At 50.7% G+C, this 16865-nt stretch overlaps 1 pseudogene; it reads right to left on the bottom strand.

Moving 5' to 3' along the window:
- Window positions 1-10604: 10604 nt before the first annotated feature.
- LOC101390121 (etoposide-induced protein 2.4 homolog pseudogene) lies at window positions 10605-12448 on the bottom strand (annotated as a pseudogene).
- Window positions 12449-16865: the final 4417 nt, after the last annotated feature.

The following is a 16865-nucleotide window of genomic DNA, read 5'->3' as shown; positions in this document are numbered from 1 at the left end:
TGGGTGACTCCAGGGGCCAAATCCTGCCTCGGTCTGTTTTTGTGTGGCCTTTGAGCTAAGGATGATTTTTGCATCTTGTACAAAGAAGAGTATGTGACAGAAACTGTATGGCCAGAAAAACCTAAAATATTTACAATGTGACCATTTGCAGAAAACATTCTCCAATCTCTGCTCTAGAAAAGTCAGAGGAGCAGGGGAGACTCAGTGGTAGGTCTTTTCTGGAAGCCCACCTGGCGTCTGTGCCAGCCCTTCACCCCTCAGTCACCACTTCCGGGCTGGCTACCTTCTTTGTCCCCCTCCTTCCCTTCTCTTTCCCCCACTTTCTCCTTTTATTTCATTCTCTCCCCTCCTACCCTCTCCCTTCTCTCTCCCTGTGTGTGAGTCTCTCTCTGTGGTACCTTGTGCATGTCAAGCTCTCTTTGCTCCCACCTCTGAGAACTTCCTCGTGTCTGCATATCTCTGTCTGTCTCATCCTGCGTCCCTCCCTCCCACTCTAACCACAGATCAAAGCATCCAATGCCACATCTGGGGTGGTCAGCTCAGGCTGTTGTTTGGAGCAATTGTGGGCGCTACAGGCAGCCCCAGACCCTTCTATCCTCAGTCCTGCCAAGTCCACACCTGCTCCGTTAATGCCCACAGCTTCTCACATTCTCTTCTCAGCTCTGTCTGCTCCACGGTCTCTCCTTGCCCCCAGCTTTCTCTTCTGCATGAGGTCTTCAATCCTTGCAGCTTTTTCTCCCCCAACATCCCTGACTCTCTTGTGAAATGCAAATGAATTAGCCTCTAATTACTCATCAGTGCTGCATCCCCGGCCTTCTGTTGTTGGGTTCCTGTCGAACATCTCTCTCATCGGCTGAGCACTCAGCCCATCAGAAGCAATTCCAGTTCAGGGAGGCAGGCAGCAGCAAGGAGAAGTCCCTTGCCCCTCCTTCCAGGCTTTGTCAGCAACCACCTCATCAGTGGATTCCAGAAACACAGCCTGGGTGGGTCACTCCGCCCACCACTCCCTCTAATTGCCAGCATCATTCCGGGAAGTGATGGTGCCGAGGGCTGTGCGGGCCGGGAATGAGACCCAGCCTCTGCCCTCCAGGAGGTGGCTTGGGGATGAGAAGCCAAAGCCCTGTGTTTGTAACCTGTGTAACTGTGCGTGACCTGCCAGGCAGTAAGTGATGAAATGAGAAACGTGCCCAAGCACGTGGTCTAGTCTGTAAACTGTGATGGGCTGAGTTTAAATGCAGGAGGGAGAAGGCAGAGGGCTTGAGCCTCACCTGAGCCTCAGTACACAATCTTTAGTCATGGAGAGGCAGTGTGACAGAGGAGGAAGGGAACAGGGCTCCAATCCACCAACTCCCTGGGAGACTTCAGGCCTTGACCCCTCTGAGCCTCAGTTTCCTCATCCGGCATCTTCCGATAATGGGGCCAGCACGGGGAGAATGAGCCTCTGTCAGCAAAGTGCAGGCACAGGCGTGGCGTGATGTAGGCGTCCCAGTGAATGTTGATCTCATTTTTCTTTGCCTTTGTGATCCTGAGGAGTGGATCCATGATGGATGGAGGTGGAGCTGGATTCCTGTCCAACGTGCAGCCCCCCTTGGGCCCCTGCCCCACCCTCCCAGCTCCCCTGAGCCCACAGTCGCTCCCACCAACTGCATGCTATCCCAGCCAATCCTGATGAAAGTAGAAAGGCCAGTCTTCCCCCACTAACTGGAAGGAGGAGATCATCCACCCTGGCCTCCGTTGCAGAGACTCAGCCGTGAGCTCTGGATCCCTGCAATCCATCACACCAGGGCTCCCCCAACAGAGGCATGCCCTGCCGCCCCCCGCAGCCCACCTCTCTATGTCCTGGAGGTCCTCTGGCCTCGGCAGTCTGCCCATGTGGCCTGTCTATCCCACCCAAGTCCCCTCCAGCTCTGCTACCCTCAACTTCAGCTGACTGCTAGCAGCCTAGCCTCTTCCTGGCTCTGGACGCTTCCATCCGGACTGAACCCTGTTCCTTGAAACCCCCATCTTCCTAATGCTTATGGTTCATAAGAGGCCACCGAGCTCTGAATTATCCACTGGTCATTATTTGTATGACTCCTTAGTGATCTGAGTGTGGTCTACAGCAGACTGTAAGCACCTTGAAGGAAAGGACCACACCAGACCCCCAAGAGTACCAACCACAGCACAGTGCTGGGGCCGTGGCCTGCTCAGCAAACTCCTCGGTAGATGGATTGGATGACTGACATGCAGCCTCATCTGACTCACTGGTGCCAAAGCAGCAAAATGGCGGACCCCGGAGAGGTGAGAAGGAAGGAGGGCTCATCGAGTAGCTACTGCGCGCCAGGCACAGACGCTAGTAAGCCGTTCCAAGAATGTTCTGTCATTTAATGCTCACAACTGCCTTGTAAGGTAGATATTGTTCTTGCCCATTTTATGGTGGGGATCTGAGCCTGCAGGAGTTTAAACGATCAACTCAAGGTGATACAACTACAGAGTGGTAGGGCCCAGTCTGCACCAGGCCTGACTGCCTCCAGCCTTCGCAGCCCCTCTGGTCAGCCTGGTTGCTCAGAGCTCTCTGCTCTCTCACTTGGGCCTGGGTTGGCAAACGCAGGCCAGGTGGCTCAACCCACTGCTCTGTTGTTGGCTCCGGAGCTCTGATGGCCTTTTCTCCATCTTTCCTGGCAAGCCCCTTGGGGCTGCAGCTGGAAGTCTGCGCCTCTGGGCAGGCCCAGGACTTCCTGTACCTGGGACACTGGTCAGATGCATGGGCACTGCCAACCGCCAGGACAGGGGCCCATGGAACTTGTGACCCTGTCTGGTGTAACCAGTGACCGTCCCATGTGCTCTCATCAACCAGGCACAAACAGCTGCTGCTGTGGTGGGCTTCTCCATTCAGTGATGTTGGAGCTGGAATGCCCTTTGAGACCACCTGGCCCAACCCCTTCATTTTATTGGTGGGGAAACTGAGACCCAGGGAGGAAGGAGGCTTGCCCAGGACTTCAGCAGGACGCCAGGAACCAGGCGTCCTGACTCCCAGCTCAGCGCTCGTCCTGCTAGCCCCAGCTCAGTTGCACAAACGTGCAGAGGACAGCAGAACCGGGTGCTCTCAGGGCCACACAGAGAGAAGCCTGGCTCTCCGCTACCTCAGGAAGCTGCACTCTGCTTGTCTCCCTGAGAGCCGTGCTGGACAGAGCAGGTCGGCCTCCAGGCCCTGACGGGAGTGCTGCATGGGGAGGGTGGTAATCCCCGTAAATTCTCCTCGAAGAAAGGCCGTGAGGTGGGTAAGGCCTGGCTCAGACACATGCCTCCAGATACGCCAGCTGCATCCACGAAGGAAGAGGACATTCCAGGTTGAGGTGAGAGCAGGCTGAGGGGCAGGAGGCAAAGGCCTCGAAGGACAGAGGGGGCCCCCTGGTTGGTCTGAGCATTGTGCCACAGTGTGGGACTACGAAGGCGTGGCTGCCCCTTGTGTCTGTGCCCCAGGGAATGTCCGTGGTGCTCCTGTGGCGATCCAAGCCAGTATTTCCCAAGATGGCTGTTGAGACACTGCCCCACGCTGCCAGGACAGCCCTTGAGACAGCACTTTTCCCACACCCAGCCCAGCTCCTGCCCCAGGGGAACTGCTGCCCACACGCGTCTCCTCCCACCCTCTGAGTGGGACCCTGCCGGGAGCTATGGTCCCTGTGCCTGAGGTCACCTGGCTGTCCTCCTCTGAGCAGGCCTGGCCTCCTTCATCCTCTGACGTGCCCAGCAGAGCGCCTGGGGCACTGGAAGTGCTGACAGTGTCGGCCGGGGCTCTGCCCTGACGCTGCCCGGTGTTTGCTCCTGGGGGTTCCCCCACCAGCTCCCTCAGAAAGCCCACCCCGCTTCCATCACAACCTCATTCAGTAATCCCTCTGTGTGCGGCTGTGGACTCCGAGCGGGAAGCTGACCGTGAACGAGTCAGGTCCTGCTCATGAGCCATTTGCAGTTGCTGGAGCAGAGAGAACATGGATGTAGCTCGCTGCAACAGATGCTGGAAAGTTGTCGCTCCTGCAAAGTGCCAAAGAGACAAGGGAGAGATTGCTTTCAGCCGTGAGACCCACACGGGTTTCCTAGAAGAGGTGGCCTCCGCTCGCCCTTGAGGGGCAGCTAAGATACATGCACGATGCTCAGAGCCACCTAAAAGCATGGTGTGTTCAGAAGGTCTCGGTTTTGCAAGAACTTTGACGGAGGGGGCTGGAGCTGAGAGAAGCAGGAACCAAGGATGAAGGAGCTGGGGGGGCACCACGGGGAGCCAGAGAGGGCAAGAAGCAGGAGGTCATGTGACCAGATTTGGGAAGATAAACCAGTACGGCCACCGTGTCAAGAATTGGTGGGTGTGGAGGGCAGCTGCTAGGAGACCAGTAAGCAGGAGACTGCAATGGCCCCGGGAGAGCAGGGGACCCAGGGCGACGGTCGGAAGGTGCAGCCGAGGAGGAAGATTCCAGGGATATTTAGAAGCTGGAACTCACAGAATTAGTGACTGGATGGCAGGGTTGGGAGCAGGAGGGGGCAAAATTGCAAAAGAAGGAGTAGCATGGGGCCTCCCTTTGTGGGTGTCTGGATGGCTGGCAGTGCCGTGACCCTGGAGGGGGACGACGGGGAGAGGAGCAGTTCGGGGAGCTCAGGCAAGCGGTCGGCCCTGGAAATAGAGATAGGGAGTGATGAGGGAGAAGAGGAAGCTGAGGGGAAGATGAGTGGCCCAGAGAGGTGCTGGGGAGTGACAGCAGAAGGGGCGGGACCCTGGGTATGAGGAGCCCCCACTCCCCACCCCCCCACCCCCAGCCTTCTCCCCACTTCTCCCTGCTGCCCAGGCCTCTGCCTCTCAGAATCTGCCTGCTTTATGAACAACCCCCTCCCCCAGTTTCCATGGCAACACTCCCTCCCCTCAGCCTCACAGGGGTGGTGTCCACTCCCCCAGAGGAGCTCACAGCCCAGCGCCTGGCCACATCACTGTGGCCATGGCAAGCTGAGGCCAGGAGACTCACCCCCCCACCTCACCCCACCGTGCCAGCCTCATCTGCCAGCACACCCCCTCTGGGCACCAAACAGAGGGCTCCCTAACCTATCCCTTCTCTTCCACACACCCACAGCCAGCCCTCTGTAGCCAACCCATGGCAGACTTTACACAAACAAGATATCACTCATTATTGTGTTAGGTCACTGAGGTGTCGGGTTTCTTTGTCACTGCACCATAGCCCAGCCTATCCTGACTAATACAATCTCTGTGCAGAGGTGGCAGCACGACAAGCTGCCACTTGTTTTCCACTTCCCCAACCATCCACATCACCAGCACCCCTCCCTCCATCCCTTTGAAGCTGCCCTCTCCTCTACTGCCTCAAACTCAGAAGCCCAACCTACACTCACTCGTATTGTCACTTCACCCAGGCTTTCCATCTCCCCAGCTGAGCTGTGAGCCCCTGAGAACTACAACTGGCCCCAGGTCCCCTCTGTGTCCCTCAGAGAACCAGACACCCTGCTGGTCGTGTGGGAACTGAGCTAAGAGGAACTATGAGTGACTAAGCCACATAAAATCCCAGCTCCCTGGCCTTCACTTCTTTCCCCACTCCGTCCTGCCTCCGGGATCCACCTCGGGGGAGCAGGAGAAAGCCATGACAGAGAGACGGAAAATATTCCTGGTATTGTTCTAAGGCCACAGCCTGCGGTTGTGGAAGGAAGCGAAGGGGGGCTGGGAGATGGGGAGGAGAGGTTAACAAGATTAAAAAAGCCATAATGAGACCACAGCACAAACCCTGCAATTATGCTCCCAAATTTAATCAAAACAGCTTCCCGCACTGGGCCTGTAACATATCTAACAGGCCTGTCAGGTTCTGCCTCCCAGGCCCAGCACTTGAGATACCGCAGAGCCCTGAGTCTTCTTGCAGAGCTGGGGCGGGGCCTGCCTGCCAGCACCTCCACCCCGCCCACCCCAGCCCATCTACCATGACAGGCTTCTGGGCTTGACTTGGCTTAGACGCCAGGTCTCCAGGGAGGCTCCTCCTCCTCCTCCCTTCTCCACTCCTCCCCATCACCGCCCCCTGTTTCTCATCTCGGCAATGCACTCCTTCACCCTGCCCAGCTCCATGGCTAGCTCCTCAGTGCAGACTTTCTCCATGGCCCTGGGCACCAGCTGTGGCTCCAGGCTCCTGCACATGGGGTTACCCCAGTGTGGCCCCTTTCTTAGTCACACCCCACAAGCAGATCTGGGCCCACCACGAGATCTGGCCTCACCTGGATTGTTGACCTTCTTGAGAACAGAGATTTTTTTTCTCCAGATGGTTTTGGTCTCCCTGGCACGTGCAGGTCAACACCTGGGGCAGGGGCAGTTGATGCTCACTGAGGAGTAACAGGCTCCCATTTCCCAGCCTTCCTGTGAAAGGGTTGGGGCCATGCCAACTGGTTCTGGCCAATGGACTCTGGCTTCTAGATCAAAGTGAAGAACCAGCATCCCTTCTCCATCCCTCTGTTCCCCTGTCCTGGTGATACTGGTCTACATGTATTTTGATTGGTGTACCTACAAGAGGAAGAAGGCTCCAACCCACGATGGACATTCCATCAGTGAGAAATCATTCATCATTATGTTAAGCCACTAAGACACCACGGCTCATTTGTTACTGCACCACAGCCCAGCCTATCCTGACTAATACAAATCTGTCACTGAGAGACTAATGAAAATATTTTCAAGTCACATCTAATCAAACAGAAGAAAATGAGATGGCATATCTGGTCCCAAGTCAGGAAACTTGAGCTGTGGTTCTATCTCTGTCAACTAATTGCTGTGTAAGTTGGGCAAGTCTCTTAACCTCTCTGGGCCTCATCTTCAGGGTCATGTGGCTTGATTGGATGAACTGGTGTCATTCAGTAAGACAAGAGATACAGGAGGAGGATCAGGCTTGTGGGGCAAGACCTTAATTCCATTTGGGACCTATTGAGTATGACATGTCAGTGGGGCGTTTTATAGACATAGAGTAGGCTCAGGGGCCAGAAAGAAGGACGGATGGGGCTGGAGGTGTGGATTGGAGGTCAGAGGTAAAGTGGTAGTTGAAGTCTATCTGATGGATGAGGTTGCTGGGGGGAAGGAGACATACAGAAAAATAAGAGAAGAATGCTCTTTGTAAAGATGAAGGCGCCCAAGTCCAGAGAGATGAAGTAACTTGCCCAAGGCTCCACAGCAAATTAGTGCCAGAGGTGGAGCTTGAACCCAGAACTCTTGCCTCTGACTCCATGGCTCCATCCTTTTCCAGCACAGAGAAGCCGGGAGCCTGGGGTGGTGAGGTAAGTCTACCAGCGAATGCTGGGGTATTAATTGCCCGTGTATCTCTGGTCACGTCTGTGGAACCCAGTTTCCCCATCTGTAGAATAAAAATGGTGTCTCCTATTGTCGTATGGGGCTTTCCAACTTATAAACCACCCTTTGGCTCAAAATCTCCCTTTGGGAAAGGCAGGGTATGCAGGTAGATGAGGCTCAGAGAGATGATGTGATTTTCCAGAGACTGAGCCCGGATCCCCTGGCTCTATGTCAGGTCTCCATCTCCTTGCGCTCCCTCTTGGAGGACCATGAGCATGCGCCCCTCTGTCCAGACACTGCAGACCCTGTGTTTCCTGGAATTTGGTTGACGGGTCTGGGACAGTGGGAAGATGATCGGAGGCCACCTTGGGGGATAACGTGTCAGTGGGGCTTCTTAGCCCGGCTGGCGGGAGAAAGGGATAGCTGGGGCATGTTGTGATGTCCGCTTCTGGCATAGAGCTTCTAAAACCATTGGAATTTCCTGAGTGAGGAGAGTGATAAAAAGGGTCTTTTGTTATGTTAATGAGGTGGGTTTTGGAAAGCTCCTAGGTAAGCTAAGGATGGGGGCTGGTTGCCAGGGGCCCCAACCTTGTGATTAAAGGATTGGAACTCTCAGTCCCACACCCTTGACCTCCTGGAAAGGGAGAGAGGAGGTCAAATCAATCGCCAATGGTCAATGATTTAATCAATCATGCCTGTGTAATGAAGCCTCCATAAACACGCAACAGGAGGGGTTTCAGAGAGCTTCCAGGTTGGTGAACCATGGAGATTGGGGAGAGGGGCATGTTCCGAGAGGGCATGGAAGCCCCATACTCTCTTCCCATACCTTGCCCTATGCATCTCTTCCATCTCACTGTTCCTGAGTTATATAATTTAGTAAGTAAAATGTTTCTCTGAGTTCTGTGAGCTGCCCTAGCAAATTAATCAAACCCAAAGAGGGGGTCATGGGAACCTCTGATTTATAGCGGGTTGATCAGAAGTACGGGTGACAACCTGGACTTGCGATGGGCATCTGAAGTGGGAGCGAGTGGTGGATAGTTTTGTAGGACTAGCCCTTAACCTGTAGGATCTGACCCTATCTCCAGGCGGATAGCGTCAGAATTGAGTTGAATTGTAGGACACCCAGCTGGTGTGGGAGAATTTCTTGGTGTGGGGGAAAAACCCACACATCGGAACTGGTGTCAGAGTGGGAGACGTTGGTCCCAGATCAAGCATAGCCTGGGTAGGGGTGGTCCGGGCCCAAACAGGAGTTTAGATTCTTAGTGATTTCTGGGTTCTAGAGGGGAAGAGGGGTGACTGTTCTCTGAGACAACAGCAAGGACTCATGGCATTTTGTCAGCCAGGGGCCAAGCTTTTCCACAAGAACCTATTCTAGGAGCAACTCAAAGAGAAGATTCTAATCCATCCCAACCCATCCAACAAATTCTGGTTGAAGATACTCCCCCTCCCTGCCCTCAGGAGGAGGAAGAGACAGCAGGGAGAGCAGAATGTAGAATTACCACCCAGAAGCCCCCAAATCAAGGCCTGATCCAACACTTTCCAGCTGTGTGGCCTTGGGCTGGTTACTGGGCCTCTCTGAACCTAATTTTCAAAATAGAGCTAATAATACCACTCAACTTCCCTATCTCCTAGGGTGGTTTTGAAAATCAAGAGACCTTCTTTGACAAAGTGGTTTGTAGGTTATTACTGAGAAGATAAAAATAAGCACTTAATTCTTCGGGATACAAGGTAGACAGTCATAAGCGCTGTTAGAGAGGCACTGATAAGGGGCTCTGAGAGAAGGGGGGTGGGCAGCTGGGACCATGGGGGAGGCTAATGAGAAGAGGTAGGGCATTGAAATTAAAAGATGGGTACAATGCCAACAGGCAGAAATGGCAGAGGAAGGGTATTCCAGCAGAGAACAGAGTAAGCAAAGGTGTGGAGGCCAGAAATGACGGAGCAGTTTCCAGAGACGGTACAAAGTGCCGTCAGCATTTGCAGGGGCCCATGGGAGATAACATTGCAGCGTGTCTGGGGAGGTGACAGAGTGCCTTGAACACTAGGCAGAGGCATTTGGACTTTATTTGGTAGAGGGGTGTGTGTGTGTGTGGCACAGTAGTTCTCAGTGTGGTCCCTGCACTGGCAGCAGCAGCTGCACTTGGGAACTTGCTAGAAATACAAATTCTCAGGCCTCACCCTAGACCCACTGAAGCAGAAATGGGGGGAGCGCCCAGGAATCGGGGTTTTATCGAGCCCTCCAGGGGACTGTGAGGCCCGCTGGTGTAGCAGTGCTGTCAGCGCCCTGCCCTGTCCCCAGCCCCGCCAGCATCCATCCACCACCGTCAGAATCCCTTCGACTGTGAGCTTTCTGTGGCCACTGGAGCCTGCCTTGTCCAGGCACAAAAAGATGGGAAGTGCCAGGAATTAGCGTCCCTGGGGAGCAGCTGTCACCCAACGGTTGACAGGAGCGGTACAGTGATGCCCAGCTCCCTGGCGCCTCAGATGGTGGGGCTGAGGTGGGGTTTTACACTCCATCCTCTGCAGGACGGGGCCACGGGGCCCACAGTGGTCACCGTGGTGACAGTCCCTGTCTGTCGGTACGGGGCGCCTTCCTTCCCTGTCTCACCTCTCAGCTCCCCACCGGCATTTTCTGGGACACTTCCCAAATGAAACACAGCCACTGGAGGCCCCGGCTCTGCTTCTGGGGAGCCCAAACCACGATCGTTTGTGTGTGCATGTGTGTGTGTGTGTGCACACGCTTGCTGCGCAGTGTCAGGGCCAGGGTGGGGGTGGGGATTGCTGACTTCCTGGCCCAGGGGATGGCACTGGCAGAGGAGGCAGAGTGGCCTGGAGATCAGACACAGGAGGAAGGCACACTGGTAAGATGTTGGCAAGAACAAGCCAGGTGACTGAGGGCTTGGAGAGGAAGGGGGGACCCCCAGAGAAAGGAGAAAGAGAGGGGTTCTCCTCCTAACGCAAAATTGCCAAGACCGGGTCATGGTTGGGTGCGGGGCATGAAACACAGAGGGAGGCCAAACCTAACTCCAGCACCTTGTAATTATCCCCACTTCATTGACAAAGAAACAGGCTTTGCCCTAGGCCAGGCCTCAGAGCTAGTCCAAGATCTGCATGAGAACCCAGGCCTTCCAGGGGGGGACACAGCCTGCAGGCCTGCCAGTGACCAGGGACCACAACGGCTGTTAGTGCTGCTTTGTTTTTCGTGCCTTGAAGACTCGGGTGCGGACACCGGACGGAGGAGGGGCCCCACTCAGTAAGCCAGGGGTTCCCTCCTCTTCAGCACCCTAGCCCATCCCTCAAAAACATCAGCGGAGCTCCGTCAGCGGTCGCCGAAGCTGTCAATCTGGGCAGTTTGCTTGTCATCTTCATGCCTCTGTTTCCTCACCTGGAAAACAGGAATAAAAACACTTCACGTTAAGCTCTTAGACTAATACTCCTGTTGGTGTTGGGGTGGGTCTTGTTCTTGCTCATTACAGCGCTAAGTTTGGAAACAATGGGCCAAACACAACTCCTGACCCTGTCACTGATGATATTTGTCACCAGCTAACAAGTGGCGGAGCCAGGATTCAATGACAGGACTGGCTGATGTGAGAGCCCAGGTCTGAAGCCCCCACACTATGTAAGGGAACATAGTCAAACCCAAAATCGTGGAAGAGTTTTGTTCAGTCTGTTCTTTTTTAACCTCAGACCTTCTTTCAAAATCTACCTATTGACATGGTTCCAGAAGGTGCAGGTTGAGGGATGCTGTTCTAGCAGGGTGTCTCCTGTGGGGCCAGAGAAACAGTGTCATTGAATTGAAATCACGTCACAGAATTTGGGTTCTGGGGCTGGCTCTGTTGCTATGCTCCTCTGTGGCCTTGAGCAGGTCATTTTCTCCTCAGGGCCTCAGTTTCTCATCTGTAAAACGGGTACACAAATCCCTACCTCTCTTACAAGGTTGTGGGAGACTCAGTCAAGAAGCATTTCTGGTCCCGCTTGTGCTAGGTGCTAGCGGGGAGAGAGGCAGGTAGGAGAAGAAGTCCAGTTGGAAGAGGCACAACTGGAAAAGGTATGCTTTCCCATGGGTCTTTGCTTCATTGGCGCTGATAATGAATAAAGGAAAGAGGCTACAGGGCCGGCCCCGTGGCTTAGCGGTTAAATGCGTGTGCTCTGCTGCTGGCGGCCCGGGTTCGGATCCCGGGCGCACACCGACGCACCACTTCTCCGGCCATGCTGAGGCCGCGTCCCACATACAGCAACTAGAAGGATGTGCAGCTATGACATACAACTATCTACTGGGGCTTTGGGGGGGGTAAAAAGAGATAAATAAAATCTTTAAAAAAAAAGGAAAGAGGCTAGAGAAGAGGCAGCCGCGGATAATGCACGAGGACTGCATTGCTGTGAGGAAAGCCAAGGGCAAACTAAACCCAAAGTAGTGAGGCCAATTCCTTTCTATGTTTGACAACTGCTGGTGCATTTCAATTCCTTCATTAAACTAACGATATTCGAAGCAGTATAGTGAGTAGAGAAGGGACATACGTAGGAGGAGACTAACCAGTTGACCAACAAGATGGCTGGGAAAGAGACTCACGAATGTTCCCTGAATGAGGAAAAGAGCCTACAGCAAAAGGCTGCCGAGCACGTCAGCAATTATTTTGCTGACACTAGGGAATGGGTGAGGCTTCCTCTCTGATAGCTCAAATGCCGGATCAGCTATGTCCTGAAACCAGATGGCATTCACAACTTTGCTAAGTACAAACAGGGGCAGCACCCAAAGAGCACTGAAAATTGATGGGAGGAAGAATTCCAGCCACGACCAAACGTCACCATGTAGTGATGGATCACTAATAATCTGGGCTGTCACTGACTGAAGCACAGGAATAAACACTCGATAAGACAAGAGAAGACTGAACCAGGATACGCCACCATGCCAAGCACAGCACTGGAAAATTCTACTAAGGATACGTGGCTCACTCTCTTGCGTCCTCTCTATGCTCTGGGCTCTCCTCTGGGCCAGGACACTACTCGCCCTTCTTCGACGCTGCTCCTCTCACGTTTGCTGAATTCGAGCATCTAGCTTTGAGATGGCACAAATTCCCCAGATGGAGTCTGAGATTCCCCTGGCAAGGTGCTGGAGAAAGGTTTTGACGCTGTCAGCCATCTCTTCACCACCCCAGCTACCAACTACACAGAGGAGAGAGAAGTGTCCCAAAATCTTTCATCATGAATGACCCGGCAGCTCCAACGCCCCAGCTCCAGCCCGGCAGGCCCCTCACCCACCGCGGGCCGGCTCGGCTCCTCACTCCCACCCGGGTGCTCCCAGGGCCGGGGCCGCTGAGCTCGTACTGGGCATGCCCGGGCCCCATAGGATTATTTTAAAAGAAATAGTAAAGGGATTTAATAAAATGCTACATAAAGATCTCATTTAAAAAATTCTTGTAAGTAAACTAGAAATGACATGATTAAAAAAAAAAAAAAGACTTTCTCAAATCAAACAGCCAACACGATACCTACTAATGAAAAAATAGAAGTATTCCATCAAAATCAGGAAAAAGGCTATGATCCCTAAAACACTGCCATTATTTAACACTGTTCTGTGGGCCCTGGCACATGCAATAAGACATGAAAAGATATAAGTAATGTAGTTATTGGAAGGGAGGAGATACAATTATCAGAGGGTAGAATGGCCCACCTAAAAACTCCTCAAAAAAAAAAAAACCTGAAAACCTATTAGAACTAATAATACTCAAATCACTACTAAATATTTTAAATTACTTTTTCTATGGACCAAAAAGAACCAGCAAGCATATAACATTTGGAAAACAAGATCCCATTCACAATAGCCACAAATATTATAAATGTGAATTACCTTAAAAATAAATGTGTAAGACAACAGGAAGAAACGAGACAATAGCTCAGAGATACAAAGACCTGAATAAATGAGAGCTACAGCATATTCCCAGAGCAGAAGACTTACATATTATAATGTTGCTTATTCTTCCCCAAATTGATTTATGTTTAATGTAATTTTTTTTTAAAAAACTATGAATCTAGGCCTTGATCAAGTTATTCTAAAATTTCTAAATTATTTTAAATTTCATCTGGGAAAATAAAGAAGCAAGGCTAGCCAAGAAGATTTTGAGAAATTAGTGTAATGAAAGGAGACTTTTCCTACAAAAAATGCCATGTATTACAAAGTCATAATCATTATAAGACAGTATGATCATAGCATGAGAATTACTAGATAAAAATAGGTCTATGGAAGAAAAAAATACCTTGAATGCAGACCTTAGGATATAAATGTGCTAGGTTCATAAATAAAGTCAGGAGATGATAAGGTGGTAATTCCCATCAGCAGGGTAAGGAAAAATTACAGATTTAACTGGCGCTGAGGCAACTGGTTAACTAGTTAGAAAATTAAATAAATTCAGATCTTCTCATCATACTCGATGCCAAAATAAATTACAGAAGATTAAAGAGCCAAACATAAGAAGCAAAGCCATTAAAATCTAGATGAAAACGATGATAAATATTTATCAGCTTTTATCAAGGGAACAAAAAAACCTCTAGAAGCATAAAAATATGCAAGTAAAAAGATAAACAAAAATTAATACATTTGACCTAAGAAAAATTGAAATCTTCCAAACTCTCAGAAACATTATAAACAAAACTAAAAAGGTTCATCACAAACTTGAAAACATTTGTAATAAGTAAGACAGAAGGGCTGATCTTAATATACAGAGTCAATCAAATTGATATGAAAACAACTCATGTGCCCATGGAAAAATGAACAAAATATACATGGAAAATTCACAGGAGAAATGCAAATTATGACCAGGAAAATGCAAATAATTAAAAATGTACCATAAATAATTTTTAAGTCATGCTTAAACTTTTAAATTAGCAAAGACTTTTTTAAATAATACACTCTATGGGGACTTGGATATGGATCAACAGCACCTTCATAGACTGGAAAGCAATTTGGTGCTATATTTGAAGAACCCTTAAAAGAGATCCTTCGACACAGCAAATTCCCTTTCAGGAGTCTAATTATCAGAATTCGTGGCAAAGATTTATGTACGTAAAACAATACTTGTCACAGAATTATTTATAATAGCAAAATTTTGGAAACCACATAAATGTCCAGCAACACAACATTGCAGGAGATCAGTTTAATGAATTATAGCATAGTCATACATAGAATACTATATAGTCTTTTTAAATAATGCCTTCGAAGAATATTTAAAGACATAAAGAGGAAAGTGACAATAGAATATTTAGTGACAAAGTACATCTGTATTTACAGTAGGCTTCAAATTTTCTAATATTTAATGCAAAACAAATGCTTTAAGGATTATGGATTGTTTTTTATTTTTGTCGTTGTTCCTGTCTGTATTTTTCAGATTTTTAAGAATAAGCACATACTCTCTTTATGATTTTTTTTTTAAAGGCATATAAGATTACACCCTGACCTGAAATCAAGTGATAAGAGATTAAGAAGACCTTTCGATGAGTCCAAAGTCCTGGATGGTTGTATTGTTATTTTTACTACAAATCTCCTGGTGACATAACAAGTGTGTAGGAGAGACCCTTCTGAGCTGTCACTCACACACAATCGATTCTGGCTTCCAGATCGTGCTGCAGTACACAGATCGGAAACCACGTTCGCTGCTGAGAGGACAGCTGGCTTTCCTTGGCTGCTCCTCACGGTCTTCCTTCTGCCCCTGCTCCGTGCTTGTTAGCTCTTCTCTGTAGAGGCAACATCACTGCTGTTATCACCATCTTTTCAGGAAGAAATGCAGAGGTATCTCACACACACACACAGACACACACGAACAGAGACAGCCCTTCCTTGCCTTCAACAGAAAGGCAGAATCAGCCCGATACCTATTTCCTTAATAAAAGAGATGCACCTGGATGGTAAATGACATTCACCTGTCCTCCATCCTGCCATCCCGCTGTGCTCCTGCCCCACCCTGGAATCTGTGCATCCCGGCCTTGTTTCACTTGTCCATTGCCTCTGTAGTTTTCCAAACTGGGAAGGCAGAGCAGGTAGACAAAGATTGTAGCTCTGGGTCTGCTACCAATTTGATGGATGCCTGGAGGCAAATCACTTCCTCTCTCAGATCCCCAGAATTCTCACTGGAAAATGGACCAGTTGGAAGGAACCATCTCTGAGGCTCTCTTCAACACTGACATGCTGATGGGTAAATTTCTCAGGGGAGGGCAGAGATCTTGGCTCTCCTTGACAGCTGCACCAGGGACCCACAAAGGATCCGTCCAAGGATATCCATCACAGTGACGTCTGTGGTACAGGATGTGCAGGTGACCTAGATGTCCCTCACTTGGAGAAAAGATAAGGAGAATGTGGCAGGTGCATATTTTAGAAGACTGTAGCAATTGGAAGCGAACACTAGATGTACACAGAAAAAGAAAAGGCATTTTATGAAAAAGTAAGAAACAGAATGAGATCAACTGCCCCATATGTAACTGTATCTCTGCAGTGTCTGTGTGGAGAAAGGAGAGCCTCTCTTGATGCATACGGCCTGGAACTGGAGGGCCCCCCAGACCGCCTCACCGTAAAATCCTCCCTCACAAACTCACTCCTTCGAGTCTTCGCAGCATGTTTGTTTGCTTGTTTGCCAGACACAAATCTGACCAGAAGCTGTCCTGGGTTCCACAAGAGAAACTGAGGTGACAATATGATACTGGATAGGAATCTGTTGCTCTATTCTGTGAACTCACCTTGGCTTCTTTTTTTTTTTTTTTTTTTTGTGAGGAAGACCAGCTCTGAGCTAACATCTATTGCCAATCCTCCTCCTTTTTTTTTTCTCCCCAAAGCCCCAGTAGATAGTTGTATGTCGTAGTTGCACATCCTTCTAGCTGCTGTATGTGGGACACGGCCTCAGCATGGCCGGAGAAGCAGTGCGTCGGTGCACGCCCGGGATCCGAACCCGGGCCGCCAGTAGCAGAGCGCGTGCACTTAACTGCTAAGCCACAGGGCTGGCCCCTCACCTTGGCTTCTGATCTGACTGGGTTCCTCTGCTTCTAGGGCACTTTATTCTGGCCCCTTTTGGAACCACTTGGAATGGACTTCTTGTCCTGCCTCCTGCACCCGTGCTGATACTTACCCAGCATGTCTTCCCTCTCCATCCCCAGAAAGCCATCACATGAGACCAGTTCCCTAAGGAGGGAAAACATCTTGGGCCCCCCTCAGCTGACACCTTTAAGGCTCTCACCTGCTAGGAGATGGACGAGATTTCACAAGAGGGAAGGGAGAGAGCGTAGACAAGGGTTGGCAGAGGGCAACAAAGGCGAACATGTGACGCCTCCACGAGCACCAGGGCGGCCTCAGGAGTGGAGGGTAAAACCAGCCGTGCCTGCGTGGCGTGGCTTCCAGGACAGCCAGGGCTGCGGTCTCATGTCTTTCTAATGTTAATGGGCTTAAAAGCGCTGGCCTTGCTCATGAGTGAATATTCCTTTAAGAGTAGTTTCGACAAGAACAGCAAGAGGGCTTCAAGACGTCTCTCCCTTTATTAGGGGAGGGAGAAAAAAGAAAAAGATTGTTCAAATAATAGGTGGAGCAATGCGGAGGGAGGAA

This window comes from Ceratotherium simum, chromosome 3 (genome assembly GCF_057802395.1).
Source record: "Ceratotherium simum simum isolate JZ-2026a chromosome 3, ASM5780239v1, whole genome shotgun sequence".
Classification (NCBI taxonomy): domain Eukaryota; kingdom Metazoa; phylum Chordata; class Mammalia; order Perissodactyla; family Rhinocerotidae; genus Ceratotherium; species Ceratotherium simum.
The sequence above is the reverse complement of the archived record's forward strand: the minus strand, read 5'-3'. Positions and strand labels throughout refer to the sequence as shown.